This window comes from Callithrix jacchus, chromosome X, assembly GCF_049354715.1.
Source record: "Callithrix jacchus isolate 240 chromosome X, calJac240_pri, whole genome shotgun sequence".
Taxonomy (NCBI): domain Eukaryota; kingdom Metazoa; phylum Chordata; class Mammalia; order Primates; family Cebidae; genus Callithrix; species Callithrix jacchus.
In genome coordinates, this window is record NC_133524.1 from 46,935,868 (window position 1) to 46,956,357 (window position 20,490).

At 40.3% G+C, this 20,490-nt stretch overlaps 1 pseudogene; it reads right to left on the reverse strand.

Annotated features, from left to right (window-relative positions):
- Positions 1-10,790: 10,790 nt before the first annotated feature.
- On the reverse strand, positions 10,791-11,296 carry LOC100411171 (mediator of RNA polymerase II transcription subunit 28 pseudogene; annotated as a pseudogene).
- Positions 11,297-20,490: the final 9,194 nt, after the last annotated feature.

Consider the following 20,490-nt stretch of genomic DNA (forward strand, 5'->3'; position numbering starts at 1 on the left):
AAAAAAGAATCAGTTTGTTGATGTCTACAAAATAGTTTGCAGTGTGTTGGTTGGATTGACATTGATTTTAAGAATCAATTGAGTATAACTGATGCCTTAACAATATTGACTCTACCGCCCAATGAACATGATATATCTCTTCACTAATTTCTATCTCCTTTGATTTCTCCCATTAGTTTTTTTTTGTTTATTGTTTGTCTGTTTTTTGGTTTTTAGCATATAGATCCTACACATATTTCATTAGATTTTATACCCAAGTACGTCATTTTTGTTGCAGTTATAAATGGTATTATTTTTTAAACTCAAATTCCAATTGTTCATTGCTGATATTTAGAAATATGATTGACTTTTGTATATTGCCCTTATAATCCTGTCATTGTAAGTATGTTTATCAGTTCTAAAAGCTTTTTAAAGAGATTTCAAAATATTTTCTACATGGATAACCTTGTCATTTTCAAATAGAAACAGTTTTCTTTCTTTCTTTCTGTATGCCTTTAAAAAAATTCTTATTTTATTGCAGTGGCAAGGCCTTCTGGTAGGGAGTTGGGGAGGGATAGCATGGGGAGAAATGCCAGATATAGGTGAAGGGAAGGAAGGCAGCAAATCACACTGCCATGTGTGTACCTATGCAACAATCTTGTATGTTCTTCACATGTACCCCAAAACCTAAAATGCAATTAAAAAAATTTTTAAAATAAATAAAATAGGAGTAGTGCAAGAAGATTGCTTTGCTTTGTTCTCTAGATGCTGGTTTCTTGTTGCCTTGTTCCTGTCTTACGGGGAAAGCATATAGTTCCCCAATATTAAGTATAAGTCGTTTTGTATTTAATAGCTGTCTTTTTATTAGGTTATGAAAGTCAACTTCCATTCCTAATTTGCCGAGAATTTTAAAAGATCATGAATAAATGTTGAATTTTGTCAAATACATTTTCCACATTCATTAGGATGATTATATGGTTTTAAAATCTAGCCTGGTTAAATATGGTGGATTACACTGATTGTTGAATGTTAAATCAGCCTTTAATTCCAAGAATAAACTACACTTAGTCATGATGTAATCTTTTTTTCTTTTGAGACAGAGTTTCACTCTGTCGCCCAAACTGGAGTGCAGCGACCTGATCACTGCAAGCTTTGCCTCCTGGGTTCAAGCGATTCTTTTGCCTCACCCTCCTGAGTAGCTAGGACTATAGGCACATGCAACTACACCCAACGAAGTTTTTTTTTTTTATTTTTAGTTAGAGACAGGGTTTCACCAGGTTGGCCAGGCTGGTCTTGATCTCCTGACCTTGTGATCCACCTGCCTCAGCCTCCCAAAGTGCTGGGATTACAGGCGTGAACCACTGCCTGTGGCCTCCACCTTTTTTTTTTTGAGACGGAGCTCTGTTGCCCAGGTTGAAATGCAATGGTGGGATCTTGGCTCACTGAAACCTCCGCCTCCCAGGTTCAAGCTATTCTCCTGTCTCAGCCCCTTGAGAAACTGAGATTACAGGTGCCCACCACCACATCCAGCCAATTTTTGTATTTTTAGTAGTGATGGGGTTTCACCATGTTGTCCAGGCTTGTCTTGAACTCCTGACCTCAGGATCCACCAGCCTCAACCTCTGAAAGTGCTGGGATTACTGGTGTGAGCTGCTGTGCCCAGCCTCTGCTTTTTATACATTGCAGAAGTTGATTACTAATTGTTAGGGATTATTGTATCCATACTTCTCTTGTAATATGTTTAGCTTGTTTTGGCATTAAGGTAATACTGGCCCCATCAAGTGAATTGGAAAGTATACCTTTCTCTTCTATTATCAAGAGGGGTTTGTGCAGAATTGTTATTATTTCTTCATTAAATAGTTGTTAGCATTTGCCAATGAAATCATCTGAGCCTGGTGATTCCTTTCTTGAAAGATTTTTTACTACAAAATTTCTATAATAGATATAGGAGTCTTCAGGTTATGTATTTTTCTTTGGTAATGTTTAATAGTTTATGGCTTTCAAGGAATTAATTTCATCTAAGTTGTCTAATTTATGGGCATAGAGACATTTATAGTATTCTCTTATCTTTTTAGTGTCTGTGGAGTCTCTAGTGAAATTCCCCTCTGTCATTCCTGATACTGATAATTTGTGCCGTGTATCTTCTTGGTCAGTTTCACTTGAGATTTATCAATTTTATTATTCTTTAAAGAAACAGATTTCAGTTTCATGATTTTTCTTTATTGCTTTTCTCTTTTCAATTCAACATATTTTATTATTTTTATTTTTTATTTAATTTTATAAATTTTCCTCTAAACACTGACAAAGACGCTCTCCTCGATCAAACTTTAATTGGGGTCCTCTGAGCCTTTTTCTCAGTGACACTGTGATCGTTGAGTCTCCAAACTGTGTCTTTGCAGAAAACAGTTTAGCAAGCATTCTGCTAAGTTACTTTAGTGAGAATCGCTTGATATCTGATCACTCTCAATATCTGGTCAAATTCCTCATCCTCCATCATGCCCCAGGTGATATATGATCACCCTGGCCTGCCTTCAGCAGGAATCCTGTTAGATCAGTTTAGCAAGGATTGTCCTACTCTTAGTAACTTTTTGTCCACCAACACTCCATGCTGATCCTTGGCTATAAATTCCCGCTTTTCCTTGTTGTATTCAGATCCAAGACCAGTTCTAAACTGCGATCTCTTTTTCCCTATGGCAATCCTTCCTGAATAAAATCTGCTTTTATTATGTTGGTGCAAAAGTAATTGTGGTTTCTGCCATTACTTTTAATACTACTTACCAGTGAGCTCTGGTTCCCTTTAAGAGCGCTGTTTTAGCTACATCCCACAGATTTCTATGTTGTATCTTCATTTTTATTTAGTTCAAAATATTTTTCAATCTCCCATGAGTGTGTGGTTTAATTTCCGAATATTTGGGAATTTTCCAGATATATTCTTATTAATGATTTCTAGTTTAATTCCATTATGGTCTGAGAACATGCAATGTGTGATGTCTATTATTTTCAATTTGTTGACACTGGTTTTATAGTCCAGAATATGGTTTTTCTTGGTGAATCCTCCATGTGCATTTGAACAGAAAGTGTATTTTGCTGTTTCAGTTGGCATGTTCTATACAGGGCGATTAGGTCTAATTGTTTGATAGTGTTGTTCAAGTTTTCCAAGGCCTGGCTATCTCTTTCTTTCTGGGTTTGTCCCCTTCCGTAAAGCCAAAGAGTTTGAATTTCTATCCCTGGGCCTGAGAGAGATTTGAAAGTTGTTATCAAGGACATGGAAGTTACCTTCTTGACCTCAGAACAGGCCCACCTTGAAAGGGGTTCTGAGAAAACTGCTGACTTTTGCCTGCTTCTTGCATTATTAATCAATGACTCACATGCACTGGGTACACTGAAAATGTGCTGAATACGGTCGTTTGGTGAAAATGTTCCTCTAAAGGTCAGTATTTGGTAAGTATAATCTGGGAAAAAATGTTAGTTTGTGGCCGGGCGTGGTGGCTCACGCCTGTAATCCCAGCATTTTGGGAGGCAAGGGCAGGAAGATCACAAGGTCAGGAGACTGAGACCATCCTGGCTAACACAGCGAAACCCCATCTCTACTAAAAACACAAAAATTAGCCTGGAGTGGTAGCACCTGCCTGTAGTCCCAGCTACTTGGGAGGCTGAGGCAGGAGCATCGCTTGAACCCAGGACGCAGAGGTTGCAAGGAGCCGAGATTGGGCCACTGCACTTCAGCCTGGGTGACAGAGTTAGACTCTGTCTCAAAATTTAAAAAAGTGTGTTTGTTGCTTTATTATGTCTGAGTTATAAGGTGGGGTGCAGGGCATTTTGTTTCCTTTTTTTTTTTTTTACAACTGCCAACAAAGTTTGTTTCCAGATTAAGCCAGCAATAGATTCTTCAACATTATTGCCTGGTAGTAATCTTCTGAGACTTTGGCTTTCTAACATCACGTTATCAAATTTAGTGCTTTTCTGTTAAACCCAAAAGACTACTGCTCTGGTTGTCTTGAAAGACGTCACAGCAATAGCTTCTCAGCTCAGTGCATTTAAATGTGTGTAACAGCACTAGGAAGAGATAGTTTCTTGTGCCTTAAAATCCAGGCAATTCTGAAAATGTCTGTGGGGAATTGGATGAACATAGCATAGACATAATGGAAGGGATTTACACTAACAGTCAATCCAGGCTCTGGTAACTAAGCAGCTTCTTCATCACCAATACCCAGAGCCAAGCTACTACTCTCACTTGAATTCCTGTAGCTTTCTAACCTATCTCCTGGTTTCACCCTTACCCTCCAGCCCCCTACAGCGTATTCTCCACACAGAAGCCAGGAGATTTGATGTCATTCTTCTGCTCAAAACCTGACAGTCGTTTCCCATTTCAGAGCAAAATCCAAAATTGTTATTATGATCCTCAAGGGCCTGCATGGTCTGATACCCTGATAACTCTTTGACCTAATCTCCTACCGCTGTCTCCCTCAAAGTCTTCATTCCAGGCTCATCGGCATTTTTACCATTCCTTGAACTCATCACACACATTGTTAGCGCCTGACCTTTGCATTTGCAGTTCCCTCTGTTAACAAAGCTCATTTCTTAGATATTTATTTGCTTCACTATTCATTTCTTTTTTCTTTTTTCTTTATTGAGACGGAGTCTTGCTCTGTCACCCAAGCTGGAGTGCAATGGCACGATCTCAGCTCACTGCAACCTCCACTTCCCAGGTTCAAGCGATTCTCCTGCCTCAGCCTCCTGAGTAGCTGGGATGGCAGGCGTCTGCCACCACACCTGGCTAATTTTTCCATTTTTTAGTGGAGACGGGGTTTCACCATGTTGGCCAGGCCGGTCTTGAACTCCTGACCTCATGTTCCACCTGCCTCAGCCTCCCAAAGTGCTGGGATTACAGGCATGAGCCACCACACCCGGCCATTCTTCATTTTCTTTAGAGATCTGTTCAAAGGTTACTTTATTAAAAATACCTGCTTTAAAATTTTACTTTAAGTTCCGGGGTACATGTGCAGAACTTGCAGGTTCGTTACATGTATACATGTGCCATGGTGGTTTGCTCCACCTGTCAACCCATCATCTAGGTTTTAAGCCCTGCATGCATTAGATATTTGTTCTAATGCTCTCCCTCCCTTTGCCCCCCAGCCCCTGACAGGCCCCGGTGTATGATGTTCCCCTCCCTGTGTCCATGTGTTCTCATTGTTCAACTTGCACTTATGAGTGAGAACACTTGGTGTTTGGTTTTCTGTTCCTGTGTCAGTTTGTTGAGAATGATGGCTTCCAGCTTCATCCATGTCCCTGCAAAGGACATGAACTCATTCCTTTTTATGGCTGCATGGTATTCCATGGTATATATGTGCCGTATTTTCTTTATCCAGTCTGTCATTGATGGGCATTTGGGTTGGTTCCAAGTCTTTGCTATTGTGAATAGTGCTGCAATAAGCACATACCCAAAGGATTATAAATCATTCTACTATAAAGCCATGTGTTTTTTTCATCTGCTGGCAACAATCAGAGTCTTTTGAAAAAAAATTTTTTTTGAGATGGAGTCTCACACTGTCCCCCAGGCTGGAGTGCAGTGGCTCAATCTTGGCTCACTGCAACCTCCGACTCCCTGGTTCAAGTGAGTCTCCTGCCTTAGCCTCCCAAGTAGCTGGGATTATAGGCATGCGCCACCATGCCTGGCTAATTTTTGTATTTTTAGTAGAGACGGGTTTTCATCACGTTGGCCAGGATGGTCTTGATCTGACCTTGTGATCCGCCCGCCTTGGCCTCCCAAAGTGCTGGGATTACAGGCATGAGCCACAGTGCCTGGCTGTCTTTTGGAATTTTTAGCCAATCTGACCAAACCAACAGAAGAGCTGGTACTACTATTAATACTAAGGAGGATATTATAATGGTGTGGATATCCAGGAGGCCCACCTAATTTAAGGTCTTGCTTATCACTATCGACTCACACAGCTGTAATCCAAGGGCTTCAACATCTGTACTTAAAAACTGAAAATTATGGTGACTTGTATTAATACTACAAAAAAACAACTTGGTAGGTTGACTCCCTGAATGCTCTGTTGGCATGAATGTTGCTAATGGGAGCAGAGATGCATTAAATATGGACTTGCAGGTGTTGTCTCATGGGGTTGGTAATTAATTTACACAATAAAGCACTAACATACCTTTTCATGGGCAATTACAATACTGAATCACCAGTGAAGCCTAGTCATATTTTAAATCTTTTAAGTTACTTCCAGATGTGCAAGCTTTGGAATAATTCCTTTCAGTTTCTTACCAACAAATGCATGTTGTTTGTTTTATTAATTTCAATGGAATATTTTTAGTCTAAAATGAAAAGAAATTAAGTGGCAATAAAATGGTATCCATAAAAATAAACCACTGCTCATTTTACATTTTTAAGTTAGTGTTCGGTCATCATAAAGCCCAAGCTACCAGCCTCTCAGACTCATAACTTCTCTATCACATTGAATATCTGAAATTTAGCAGCGAAGAGACCCTGGAAAGCAAATACAGAGTTTCCGCCTTAGAAAATTGCAAAACAATGGCCTCTTAGGGGTGCTTCCCCACAACAATTTCCCTTTGAATTGGGGGAGCCATTTCCCAAGTCTGCCCTCTCTTTTAATGAACATTTACTTAGGGTTTGGCCACCCATGAAAGATCACTACCATTCTTTCCCTTTCCCACCCACTGAATTTTATGAGCCACTATCCTGTTAGGCTGGTGTCATTTGACATCTCAGAGATGGATGTGAATATTTTGGATAAATCTTGTACAGCTGTTTTCAAAGTAGTCATTGTAACTCTTTACTAGGTCATAAAACATTTAATAAACAACCATTAAAATGTTAAACAGAATATAACAAAGTACATAGTATGTAATAAAGACAAATATGATTTCAAGAGGGTTTGTATATGTGTATCTATATGTAGATATATATATATATATTCATACATGTACAAGTGTGTATCTGCTGGGTCACCATGCATTTAATGCATTTCTTCCTATTAGTTATGGTCAAAAAGTTTAAAATCATTGCTCTAGAGTAGTTGTCCACAAAATGTAGTCTAGCATGCTTGTTTAAAACAGATAGCTGGGCTCCATCTGAGACCTTTTAGCAGTTCGTTTGAACTGTGGTTCGTAGAATGCTCACTTCATCTGAAAAACTAACCTTTGTTAAAGTGCTAATGAGGAAGGGCTATACTTTGGGACAATCAAATCAAGAGTCCCTGGAGCCTTCTCTATATGATTTCAATGTGCATCCAGGATTGAAAACCACTGGGCTCTACAGTGGTCTTTGGAAACAGATATTAGAGTTACAAGTCAAGTAGGAAAGAGATAGTAGAACTTCCATGTGCTGCTTGTCTCACTCCATCTATGCCAGTGGTTCGTAGACCTTAGTGTTCATCAGAATCACCTGGAGGGCTTGTTAAAACAGATTTCTGCACCCCACCTCCAGAGTTGTTGATTCCATATGTTTAGACTGGGGCCCCAGAATTTGCATGTCTAACAAATTTCCATGTGATGCTGATTCTGCCAGTCTGAAGACTACATTTTGAGAACCACTGATCTATACAAAGGACTAGCTATATCCAGTTGAAAAGGGTACTTTAAGACACAATGTTAACCACCACTAACTAGGATTAACTCTAGATAGCAAGGCTGGTTAAATGCTTGAAAAGTAATGTAATGTATCACGTCAATTGGCTGAAGAAGTTGTATTATCATATCAACAAATGCAGAGAAGGCTTTTGACAAAATCCAACATCTGTGTATGACAAAAACGCCCAGCCAACTTCTTCTTTTTTTTGAGATAGAGCTTCCCTCTTATTGCCCAGGCTGGAGTGCAATGGCATGATCTCAGCTCACCGACACCTCCACCTCCTGGGTTCAAGCAATTCTCCTACCTCAGCCTCCCAAGTAGCTGGGACTACAGGCGTGTGCCACCACACCCAGCTAATTTTTGTATTTTTGGTAGACAGGGTTTCACCATGTTGACCAGGATGGTCTTGATCTCTCGACCTCATGATCTACCCGCCTCGGCCTCCCAAAGTGCTGGGATTATAGGAGTGAGCCACCGTGCCCGGCCCTCAGCCAACTTCTTAAGGCAGACATTTAGGTTGTTGATTTGAGATAGTTCTTCTTTTTTAGTGTAAGTGTTTGCAGCTATAAACGTTCCTCAACACAGATTTGTTGCCCATGAGTTTTGTGTTTCCATGTTTTGCTTTTCATTCATATCACTGTATTTTCTAATTTTCCTTGTGTTTTCTTCTCTACCCATTGGTTATTAAGGAGTATTTTTGTTTCATTTCCTCATATTTGTTAATTTCCCAACTTTTCTTGTTATTGATTTCTAATTTCATTCCATATGGCCAGAAAACAAACTTTGTATGATTACAACCATTTTAAACACATGAACACTTGTTTTATGGCCTAATATATGATCTATTCTGAAAACGTTCCATGTGCACTTCAGAGGAATATGCATTCTGCCATTGTTGGGTAGAATGTTCTATGATGTCTGTGTCAGTTTTTACTTCTGTAATTTGGGAGTTCTGTTGTTAGAACCCAAAAAATACAGCATATAAGTTCGTAATTGTTATATCTTGAGTTGATATTTTTGTCATTACAATATGTCCTACTTTTTCTCTAGTAACAATTTTGCCTTAAAATCTATTTTGTCTGACGTTAGTATGGCCACTCCAGCAGTTTTTTGCTTACCATTTACATGGAATAGTTTGTTCTATCCTTTTATTTTCAATCTTTTTGTATCTTTAAAGTATATCTTTTGTATGCAGCATATAGTTGGATGGTGTTTTAAAACTCAATTCTGCCAATTTATGTCTTTTAATTGGAAATTTTCATATATTTATTTCTAATGTAATGAATAATAAAATAGGATGTCTATAATTTTGCAATTTGTTTTCAATGTCTCATTTTTCGTATTTTTCAGTTTCGCCATTACTATCTTCTTTTGTGTTAAATAGAGATATCTATTGTACCACTTTAATTCACTTGTCATTTCTTTTCCTATGTATTTTTGAGTAATTTTCAGTGGTTACCCTGAGTGTTGTCAATAATATCTTAATTCATAATAATCTATTTCAGGTTAATATCAACTTAATTTCAACAGTATACAAAAACTTTGCCCTAAATAGCATCATTTCCCCCCTTCATGTTGTTATTGTCACTAATTACAGCTTTATACATTGTGTGCCCATCAACTTACATTTATATGTATTGAATTATGAGTTTTCTTTTGAATCATATACGGGAAAAAAGTTATGACAAAGAATATGGTTATACTGTTGTTTTTTCTTCCTTTCTTTCTTTTTTGAGACATAATTTCACTCTTGTTGCCCAGGCTGGAGTGCAGTCGCACCATCTTGGCTTACTGCAACCTCCACCTCCCAGCTTCAAGCGATTCTCCTGCCTTAACCTCCTGAGTAGCTGGGATTACAGGTGCACGTCACCACACCTGGCTAATTTTTTGTATTTTTAGCAGAGACGGGGTTTCACCACGTTGGCCAGGCTGGTCTTGAACTCCTGACCTCAGGTGATCCACCTGCCTTGACCTCCCAAAGTGCTGGGATTACACGGGTAAGCCACTGCATCTGGCCTGGTTATATACTGTCTTTTATATTCACCTGTGTAATTACCTTAACTAGTGTTCCTTCTTTCTTTTTTAAAAAAATGCTGTTTATTTGACAAAAATCTTTTGAATTTAATAAAGAAATGGCAATAACTGGTGCATACATAAACTCAAAATGTTTTCACTAAGCACCAAATAGAATAGTCCCCAATGTCTTTCCCGAGAACCCCTTTGAAAGAATGGCTAATACTTAATCAGTTTACGTAGGTTTTTAATCAAGAAACTCATTAGCAACAACCTTCCTTAATTGAAAATGTCTCACCTCCCGTAATATAAAACAAAAATTATACACGCAAACAAAACTCAAAACAGACAGAAATGATCAGAGCAAGCTTTCGCCCTCATAGCTCACCTATGCCCCAGCTGTCACACTGCTGAAAACAGGGCCTGCCTCATTACTTAAACTGATTCATTACTGCAGAGCATAACAACATTGTGAGCTGATGGGAGCATATCACAGCTCCCACTACATCCCTCCCTGCAAAAAAGAAAATGAACAGCACACAAAATATAAACTTATGCCAAATAAAAGTCAGCATCAACGTAAGGATTCTACTGTAATATTACCATACTAACCTACGACATTTTCATCTTCTTCTGACCTAATTACAAAAAATTCTCATTTTGAGAGCTCTGGAAGCATTACAAATATCATTGCGTTAGATTCCTCTTCTTGAGATAGTTTGAAGTCTTGAAACAGAGCAAGTTTACATATTTTTTTACACCACCACTGAGGAGTAACTATCATAAAAGGCCTACATAAAAAATCTTCATCCCCTGATTCTCAGGCTGTTATAATTTTTCCCTCAGATCAAACAAACAATAGAAAACACACATGAAAAGATGATAAGTCATACAAAAATGTAAAAACAAGCACAGCCACCATATAAAAGAATCTGTATCATCACACTAACAGTCTAAACTTTGCTAGACAAAAAAAAAAAGAATTTACTTGGTTTACCCAAGCTATAGACATTTTATAAAGTACTCAAATTAACAGCGTGTAACAATAGTGGAAAAATTTTCTGTGGGAGCAGAAAACTAAAATCAACTCCTTCTCCGGCAAAGACTTCTTCCAAAATGCCAAGTCCACAAGAAGGAATGCGTGCCAAGCCTTGCACGCCAGCCCTCCCTCAGGCCAACAGCCTTTGCCCTTTGCTCAGGTTGACTTCAGAGGTGTGGAGACGTTGGCAGATGCCTGCTCAAGGTAGGCCAAGGAGCCCTGAGGGATGTCTGCTGGCTTTTTGTGCTGCTTGTTGATGTCATTTGGCACCTGCCGCAAATGCCTCAGCTTTGTCAAATGCTTCTGGACCAGTGCATCTTAGCACTGTAATTCATTCCTTAGTTCTGAGACATCCTCTTTGATAACTTACTTTGGCTTCTGGACAGATAATTGCAATCTTTTTTGTAGAAAAAAAAAAAATAGTCTGTCTTGCAATATCTAGAAACTTCTGGATACACTGATCAACACCAGTTTGAATTTCTTCCTGATTGGTGTCATTGACATAGTCCTGACTCACCAGAGAAGCGAAGTAAGCCTTGAAAGTTGACTCCAACTCATCCCCCAAAGTACTATTAGAAGGTCTTGGAGCATCTGAGAAGCGAAGCCTGGCCTAGGAGTCCCTGCAGGGGTGGTTAGGCTCCCAGTGGCTGCCCAGAGAACATACTTCATAGTGGAGCTGCCTGTCTGGAATGACAGGGCCTTTATTTCTTCAAATAAATTAGATATAAATTCTAGGTATTGTCTAGTGTCCTTTCAGAAGTTCCTTTAGCATTTCTTCCTCCTCCCCTCCCTCTCTCCTCATTCTTCCTCTGTCTTCTCTTTCTCCTTCCTCTCCCCCTCCTCCTCCTCCTCCTCCTCCTCCTCCTCCTCCTCCTCCTCCTCCTTCTTCTCTTCTTCTTCTTCTGAGGTCTCACTGTTGATCTCCAATTCCTGAGCTCAGGCAATCCTCCCACCTCACCCACCCAAAGTGCTGGGATTATAGGAGTGAGCTACGTGGCCGGCCAACATTTCTTTAGTGCAGGTTTGCTAGTGGCAAACTCTCTCAGTGTTTATTTATCTGGGACTGTCTTAATTACTCCTACATTTTTAAATGATGGTTTTGCTACAAATCGGAATTTTGGTTTATAATTTTTCTTTCAGTGCCATGAATATGTCATCCCTGTGGCCTCTGTGTTTTGTGGCCTCTGTGGTTTCTGATGAGTTCATCTTACTGAGGATCACTTGTATGTGATGAGTGGTTGCTCTCTTGCTCCTTTCAAGATTCTCTCTTTTCTCTGGCTTTCAATAGTTTAATTATCATGTTTGTAGGTGTGGGTCTCTTTGAACTTATCCTACTTGAAGTTTGTTGGCTTCCTGGATGCACAGATTAATGTTTTAAAACCAATTTGAAAAGTTTGGGGCCATTATTTGCTCAAATATGTTTCCATTTCTTTCTCTTTCTTCTTTCCTCCTGGCCCTCCCATTATTCATATATCGGTAGGCTTCATAGTATCCCACATCATAGAGCAGGTCTCTGAGACTCTGCTCATTTTTCCTCATTCTTTTTTTATTACTAAACCTCAGCATAGATCATCTTTATTGAGCACTTTCTTTTTTAAATTTCCAACTTTTCTTTTCAGTTCTGGGGTACATGTGCAGGATGTGCAGGTTTGTTACATAGGTAAACGTGTGCCATGGTGATTTGATGCACAGACCAGCCCATCACCCAGGTATTAATCCCAGCATCCATTAGCTACTCTTCCTGATGCTCTCCCTCCCCCAGCCCCAACCCTCCAACAGGCCTCAGTGTGTGTTGTTTCTCCCCATATGTCCATGTGTTCTCATCAGTCAGTTTCTACTTATAAGTCAGAACACGCGTTATTTGGTTTTCTGTTTCTGCATTAGTTTGCTAAGGATAATGTAATATCACTTTATGTCCTTTGTTTCTTCTGCCTGCTCAAATCCACTATTAGTTCCCCTAGTGATTATTTCCTGCTATTGTAATTTTAGTAAAATTACAATACTTTCATAATTCAGTAAATGAATTTTGTAAATTCAGTTAGAATTGCTATGTGGTTTCTTTTTATTATTCCTGTCTCGTTTTATTTTCTATTTGGTGAGATATCTTTCTCATGTTTTCCTTTAGTTCTCCAGGCATGTTTTCCTTTAGCTCTTTGAAAATATTAAAAGTAGCCATTTTAAAGTCTACCTAGTAAGTCCAACGTCTTGATTTCGTCAGTGACAGCTTCTACAGATTGCTTATTTTCCTGTGTATGGGTCATACTTCCTTGTTTCTTTGTACATTTTCTAATTTTTTTGTTGAAACCTGGACATTTCAAATAACACAATGTGACAACTCTGAAAATCAGTCCCTTACCCTCCTAGGGTTTCTTGTTGCTGCTTTAAGTGGTTTTTTAATTGCTTTTATGAAGTAATGTTGTACATTCTTTATCTTTGTATGTGTGGCCACTAAAGTCTCCACTTACTTAGCTTAGTGGTCAGATAATGATTAGACAGCATTTTTCTTAAATGCCTAGAACCAGTAAGTCTTCAAGTCTCACAGTCATAGGGGCTCTGTATGTGTGTGTGCTGGGGCATGCCTTCCACACTCTACCAATCAGTTTACAATTCTGTCTTAGCCTTCACTTCCTGCTTGGACAGAGCCTTATGTTCAGACAGAGACGAATGATTACAGTTTTTGTACGTCTCTCCTGAGCTACTGAAAAGCCCTACACACATTTATGACCTTTTAGATTCCCAAAAATATATCGAAACTTTTCAAACCCCCTACAAACATCTCATTCCTCAGCTTTTTGTTTTAAGCTTTCTGGATAGTTTATTGTTTGCCTTAACTGCTATCCATCACTTCAGGCAACTGTGATGTTAAAACATTTGAGAAATGCCCCTCCACCATCTGGGTAGCAGTGTTTAGCATTAGCAGAGTTTCGGTGAGCTCTAATAATGACAAGCCTTTCAAATGGTATCTTCCAAGGAGCCATTTGGTAGTGACTCCTGTTTTTGAGTGAAGCTTTGAAAGATCTCTAGCTCTGCTCTACTTTCTTTAGTACTGGGAAGGCAGGCTGTTATTTTTCATGGTGGTGCAGAGCTTGGAAACAGAGGATAGGACTAGTGTAAGTGTAAATGCCACAAAGCTTACTGTTCTTATTGAGATGCAGCTGTTTTTCTTGACTAAACACTTCCCATGTTGCTAAAGCTGTTGGTTAGTTTCCAGAGTACTGAAAAAGTTGATTTTAACAATTTTGGTTAGTTTTTGCATTGCTTTTATGGAGGAGCAAAATTTCGGAGTTCCTTACTCCCAAATTTTCACTGATGTTATCCCTTCATTGTTTTTTGACACTTCATCTTATAATGGAAAATCACTTATTTTTAAAGCAGTGAATAAATCACCTATTTGTACTTATTTGTTTGTTCTGGTAACCCAGCAGTGGGCTAGAATTCCTTTGTCAATGAAAATCTCTATTTTGGAAGCCAAATGTGATATGTCATATTATTATCCTTTTAAATATTCTCAATGAATAAGAAACAAAATTAAGAAACATTTTGAAGTATGAATCATTTCTAGAACCATATATACAAAGAATCATAAATATACACAATGTTTTAAAGATGGTAATTATATAGCAAAAAAAGAGAAATTCTGCCTTGAAGAATTTAGATTCTATATAATGTTGAAATTACAACACATACGCTATTCCAAGTAAAAATTAAGACTGACACAGCAATGAACCAAATTCGATTTCACCTTTCTTTGAAGTGCTATAAGTTTAGAATAATGTATCAACTTTCCTTAACTTGGACTTTTTTATTACTTTTAAAAGTTATTTTTTATTACTTTTTATTACTTCTAAAACATACTGGTTTTGTTCTTGATTTGAGTTTTAGACTACTTCCACATTCTGTGCATTCTTCCTAAAGGAAATTATGAAAACTTTTATGAAAATTTACCTGCTATAGGTTTATAATGAAACTAGTTAAATGCAATTGAAATTTGAGTTATTTTTAACACAAAATATCCATGAATTTCTCACAAAGTGTTTACATTACATAATCATGAACAGATCAAAAGTGAGATGTGGGTTTGGTTTCAAAATCTTGTATGGTTTGTCAGAATATGGAAATATGTGGCCGTGTGTGTGTGTGTGTGTGTGTGTGTGTGTGTGTGTTTTAAAAGATGGCTTGCCTTATTTGGTATTTCAGCACACTTCGTATTTCCAATTAACAGTAAAGGAAGAGTTGGCTTAAAATTGCTCAGATTAGTGGCATATGGGTGGGATTCTGGCAGCATCCAAATATCCACATGAAAAATAAATGCAAACCCTGGAGGGAAATATGCCTTCTTGCATGGAGAACTTGGCCACATGTCGTAGCTAGAACCTGTGAGAGACAAAATGTGCAGGATGCATTGCATTTGTATCCTCCGTACTTTTAGCATTGCCACAACATGATTCTTTCTGTGCAAAATGGTGACAGGAATTCCATTGGCAATGTCTAGATTTCAGATTCTATTAGAAGCTCTGAGGACAATCCCGGAGTCTTTCATCTTCAGATTTCAGAGCCAGGCATTGTCTTGATATGTCAGTTTTGGGAGTCTAGAAATTTTTATTCTGGCCTATTTGGTAAATAGGTGTTTTACTTCATGGAAGAAACAGAGGAAGTCTTCTGATTATGATGATTAAAAACATCCAAAACGTACTGGGCCCTCCTGCATGCAAAGCAAGTCATTAAGTCATCATTCAGTGAGTTAACATTCACAGCCATAGTCCTCCAGACTCTTCAAATATGAAGTAGACAGCATTACCATGGTTACGCATAAAGGAGATCTGCACAAAGCAAGCCCATTGCATGGCGTTATGTGCATACTGTGGGTAGTGCAGAAGGCAATTAGGAGGCTGTATGTTGAGAGGATATGGGAATATGAAAATATGCCTTGTCATAGAATGGTGCTGGCTTTCTAACTCAGTGTGTAAGCTCCGATGCAGTCTCATTTCTTAGTAGTTCAAAGTATAATTAAGCTGAATTCTGGCTACACAGAGACTCAGAATCATTCTTTTATTCAAGTATCAAATATTAATTAAGTACCCACCATGTGCCAGGAATGGTTCATGGTGAAACCACTAGGCATTGGGAAAACAGAGCTGACAAAGCATTTCCCTCTCAGTAAATGCTATATTTAAAAGTTCTCTTCACATTACAAGAAGTAGGTTATCACCGGCGCAGTGGCTCACACCTGTAATCACAGCACTTTGGGAGGCTGAGGTTTGTGGATAATAAGGTCAGGAGTTTGAGACCAGCCTGGCCAACGTGGTGAAACACCGTCTCTACTAAAAATACAAAAATTAGCTGGGCATGGTGGTGCATGCCTGTAATCCCAGCTACTTGGGAGACTGAGGCAGGAGAATCACTTGAACACAGGAGGCAGAGGTTGCAGTGAGCTGAGATCGCACCACTGCACTCCAGCCTGGGCAATAGAGTGAGACTCCATCTCAAAAAAAAAAGCAGGTTATGGAGGTGAAATTTGAAATTGAAGAATAATATAATTCATTTATTAATGCATGCTAGCATGTTGCCCCTCTTCCACCCTGTCAACATGGACCTTGAAGAATGCATAGCATTTAGATAGATAGACAGGGAAAGCCTTTCTTATGAGAGGAACGGCATGAGTAAACGCATAAAGTCGGGACTAAAAAGAAAACAGTGAGGAACGCAGACTTCTTAAAATAAGTGGAAGGTCTTGGCTCTCTGGTAAGTAAATGGTTGTTTCTTGTAGGAATTTAATTTGTTTAAGTGAGAAATCAAATGCAATTATAAAATTGTCACATTCTACCAGTAGACCTCATCTCCAGGAAAGTAGTCCAATATTTTGATCAAACCAGACATTGTATATAAAAGCACTTTGGGCTGGGCGCAGTGGCTCATGCCTATAATCCCAGCACTTTGGGAGGCTGAGGCGGGCAGATTACTTAGGGTCAGGAGTTTGAGACCAGCCTGACCAACATGGTGAAAATCCATCTCTACTAAAAATACAAAAATTAGCCAGGCATGGTGTTGTGCACCTGTAATCCCAGCTACTTGGAGGCTCAGGCAGGAGAATGGCTTGAACCTGGGAGGCAGAGGCTGCAGTGAGCCGAGATCGCACAACTGGTCTCCAGCCTGGGTGACAGAGTGAGACTCCATTTCAAAAAACAAACAAAAAAAAGTACTTTGGAATTTTTAAGTGCTCTTACAAATGTCTTATTTATTCTCATCTTCCTTACCTAGCCCATCAGAGGAAGCAAAAAATGAGAGCAGGAAGAAAACTGGTGTGTTGACCACTATTTGGCTGTATCTTCTTAAATCTGGAATATCTTCTGAATTTTTTTTTCTTCTTTTGTCTTCTTTCCTTTTCCTTTCCTATCTATTTATCATTCGACAGATATTTAATGAGTACCTTTTCGTTGGTCAGGTAGGGTCTCTCTGCTAGAGACATGGCAGTGAACAAAGTAGACAAAAATTCCTGCCTTCATGGAGCTTGCATTGTAGTAAGGGGAGGAAAATAGTTTATTAGATGATGACACACAATACGGAGATAAATTAAGCAGGGAAGAGAGTAGGAAGTACGCATGTGGGGTGGGGGAGGGGAGCTTCAACTTAAACGAGTTGACCTCATTGAGGTGACATTTCAGCAAAAATTTGAAGAAGTGATCCATTTAGACATCTGGAAGAAGAGTGTTCTAGACAGAGGGAGCAGTTAGTGCAAAGGCCCTGAGGCAAGATTATGCCTGGTAAGTTCAAGGAGTGGCACATTAGGCAATGTACCTACTAAGAGCAGAAGTAAGAGAGGGAGAGAGTTGATGGGAAAGAGTTGTACTTTGTGTGTGTGTATGTGTCCACGTGTGTACGCTGTGTGTTGGTGGGAAGGGGTGCAGATGATATAGAGCCTTATATGCTTTTACTCTGAGATGGGAAGCCACTGTTCATTTTGGTTTTGACATGGGTCTGTTCGCTAATGCAACCCATAAACAGATTAACAGGCTGTAAATGCCAATAAGATAAACAGAAAAATTAGTGATGTGGGGGGAATATGGAGCTTTGATTTGAATTCAGTACCTTAATATCTATTTAAAACCTGTAAAAAATCTGAGGAAGGCCTCCCGATCTACTATTTTGTGATAAATCTATCCATCTCTCAACTCTACCAAAGATAGAATGGTATCTGATGGATATTCATGACTATCTATGACTCTTCTAAATGTAAGGGAATGTAGGAGGAGACCATCAGCATGGTTCCTCCTCAAGAGTTTCCACACATTTCTTTATCCCCCTTTACTCCCTGCTCCACTACTAGTCTGGTGATTGAAAGTTTGCTTCTCCCCCATACAAGCATGCAGACTCCACAAGAGAATGGGCCTTGTCTATTCACGATCAGCAAGGCATTTCAGAGGCACGAAGAATCCTTGACCAAAGGACTTTGTTGGGTGAATTTATAAAATAAAAAGGTAGCTTCTCAAATATAATGCTTGAGAATCCCTAATCCATGGGGAGTCATACTTTAATGTACCTTCAGGACACCTTCTTTCATCAATAAGTGACTCTACTGAATAGTAGTGGTGTATGGAGGGTCGGGTGGTGGAGAGCAATGTGCTCCGGATGCAAGCAGTAATGGAGTACATTGTCTGTTGAGAATACAAAAACAATAAAACCAACCATGACAATCCTATTTTTATTATTACCACGAGCCAGCAAGTCTAAACTATACCAGTAACAATGTGATCCCCTTGCCCAATATTTTCAGTCCTAAACAATAACTGAAATTATTGATGAGGTTTTTTTTGTTTGTTTATTTGTTTTTTCTTTGCTTGTTTTGAGACAGAGTTTCACTCTTGTTGCTCAGGCTGGAGTGCAATGGTGCGATCTTGGCTCATAGCAACCTCCGCCTCCTGGGTTCAAGCAATTCTCCTGCCTCAGCCTCCTGAGTAGCTGAGATTACAGGCGCCCACCACCATACCCAGCTAATTTTGTATTTTTAGTAGAGATGGGGTTTCTCCATGTTGGTAAGGCTGGTCTCGAACTTCCTACCTCAGGTGATCCACCTGCCTCGGCCTCCCAAAGTGCTGGGATTACAGGCGTGAGCCACCATGCCCGGCCTGATGATTTTTTAAAAATTGTGATAAAATGAAGGAGGAGCCAAGATGGCCAACTAGTCACATCCAGGAGGAACATCTCCCAGCGAGAGACCAGGGCATCAGGAACACTGACACAGACGCTGAGCAGATATTCAGGGGGAAGGCATTGACAGTGGACAAAAGAAGCTCGCAGATGTTGGCCTGAAGCGAGAGGAAGGTAGGAAGGCTGCACATTGCTGCTAAGTACCAGAACTCTTTCCTGGGTCCCAGGAACCCCTGGGGAAAGAGTCAGTTGAACAGGTGGGAAATGGCTCTCTTGCCATGGACGACTTCCAGATTCTAGCAGCAGAAAACGCCACAAGCCACACAGACACATAAGCTCACAGGAAGAGCTGCTTAGAGAGGTGGTAGGGGCGGGACTCCAGCCTGTGTGGAGCCCAGAGGGTTTGGTGCAGGAACTTCTACAGTGGATCATGGCCAGGAACACCCTCTCCCCAAGTTTCTCCATATTCCTCTAGGAGCCTTTAGCCTTAGGGTGACTATCAGACCTGGATGGGGCTGGGTGGTCTTGCCTGTGGCACAAGGCCAGTCCCATGAGTGCCCCATTGTCTGCTGGCCTCTCCTGGGACCCCAGCCTGGCCACACCCACTTGCCGCCACATGCTCAACCAGAGTGCTTCCCAGGTGCCCTCATCCTAGTTTCTTTGCTGGAATACCATGCCTGACCATTGGAGAGCTCCAAAAGACCAGCCCCCACTGACATGCACCAGACCACATTCGGGCTCCCCGCACCTCAGCCTCCCCCCGGTGCTTTGCCAGCATGCACTCCCCCATGGCCTCCCACCACCACTTTGCAAGCATGTACTTCTCTGCACCACTGCTGCCAGTGCAAGCACACCACAATGTCCCCCTGCCTGCTGACACAGAGGCACCCCATCAAACCATCACTACCAGCACAAATGCACACACAAACATTGGCAACCCCACCTCCGTCATACCACTGTGCCACCCATGTGAATGAACACACAGATGCCAGCAACCCCACTCCCACCAGCACCCCCACCCCTGCTGCTGCCACTGCTGCAGCAAGTGTGTGCAAGAACAGCAATGCCCCACTCTCCCCAGTGCCCTGCACCGGCTGAAGTGCACGCACCCTACCGGGCTACTCGCACACACACGCAAGCATAGATCCTGCTGCCACCACCCGGACAAAGTGCTTTGGCTGGCACCACGTACAGTGTTGTGGCCAGTGGACCAGGAACACCTTGGCCCCTCCAGCGCAGCAGGTTCCTAACCTCAGGGGGCCAGAGAACAAAGCCAAGGGCCTCAAACCAGACCCCTAGAATTAGAGCATGCAGATGAGGGGTGCTGACCTGAGGCATGGCCCCCTAAATCTTCTAAAAATGAAGCCAGTCAGTTGAACCCACCTTATCCCACAATAAAATCCCCAAGGACATCAAAGAAGATAAAAGCAAAAAAAAACCTCTTCCAAAGGACAGCAGCTTCAAAGACTGAAGGAACATCAGCCCACACAGGTGAGAAAGGACCAGCAAAAGAACGCTGGCAGCTCAAAAATCCAGTGTCTTTTTACCTTCAAATGATCACACTAGCTCCCCAGCAATGGTTCTTAACCAGGCTGAGATGACTGAAATGACAGACAGAATTCAGAATATTGAATAGGAAGGAAGATCATCAACAGTCAACAGAAAGTTGAAATCCAGCCCAAGGAATCTAAGGAATACAATAAAACAATAC